Below are 907 nucleotides of genomic sequence, written 5' to 3' on the forward strand. Positions count from 1 at the left end.
GGGGGGGGAGGGGGAGTATCTCATTTTGTTTTGCATCTTTTTTTGAATATATAACTTGATTATATTGGTCTTATGTTCAGGGTAAATGTTTACAATGTTCTCTTTTTAGCTTTTACCTAGTAACTTGTTGGATTGAATGCTAAATAAACAATAATCGATTACCCTCTCTTGAAAGGGTTTAAGAAATAAATTATTCCAGTTATACTGCTGATTTTCTGGTTATGTTCCAGATAAAAACGAGAATTGATTTTGTGGAGGATTGTCTGGAATTAGACAGGGCCCCCCTCCTTTTCTTCCCTCCCTCAAATTTTGGACATGGTGGTATTCACCCCCCTCCCAAAAAAAAAAAGAAAGAAAAGAAGATACTTTGGAAATGCTCATCTTTGAGTTATTGATAACTAATTTAGGTAAAGGTTGTTTAGTTCCAAAATCTTTGTTCAGATACTTCTGAGGTATGTAGGGGTGGAGCTTCAGTCCATCTGTTCTTTGGCAGCCATTGGTATTACTCCATTACCTTTGGCCTGAATGACATGGTGGAGCAAACACCAGACACCCAAGTTACTATGTAGCTTCGCTTTTTGCATATGCCTACAAAGACAGTGATGCTAGAGTTCCTTCAGAAGTTTTCTTCTAAGGAATTTCGATCAAGACACCATGCTTCTTGAGGCGCAATGCCCTGTCTAGTTCCAAGGGAATCAACTCTTATTCTTCTTTATACCACATTTCACATTTCATTTAAAATTTTGCATTTGTCAACCCATGCCAAATTAAAAAGAAGGTCTCAACTCCAAATCAAAAGTACGAGGAACCGACAGACTTACATATGGTCCATCACCATAAAACAGGGGTCTCTTATTTTTCAAAAGAAAGTCCCATTTCAAGACATAGGCTTGTTTCTTTCTTCTCA

At 37.5% G+C, this 907-nt stretch overlaps 1 protein-coding gene across 3 annotated transcripts in view; it reads left to right on the forward strand.

Moving 5' to 3' along the window:
- LOC122083447 overlaps window positions 1–907 on the forward strand; it is a 41,380-nt gene that overhangs the window by 2,893 nt on the left and 37,580 nt on the right. The window lies entirely within an intron of this gene.

This window comes from Macadamia integrifolia, chromosome 7 (assembly GCF_013358625.1).
Source record: "Macadamia integrifolia cultivar HAES 741 chromosome 7, SCU_Mint_v3, whole genome shotgun sequence".
Lineage (NCBI taxonomy): Eukaryota > Viridiplantae > Streptophyta > Magnoliopsida > Proteales > Proteaceae > Macadamia > Macadamia integrifolia.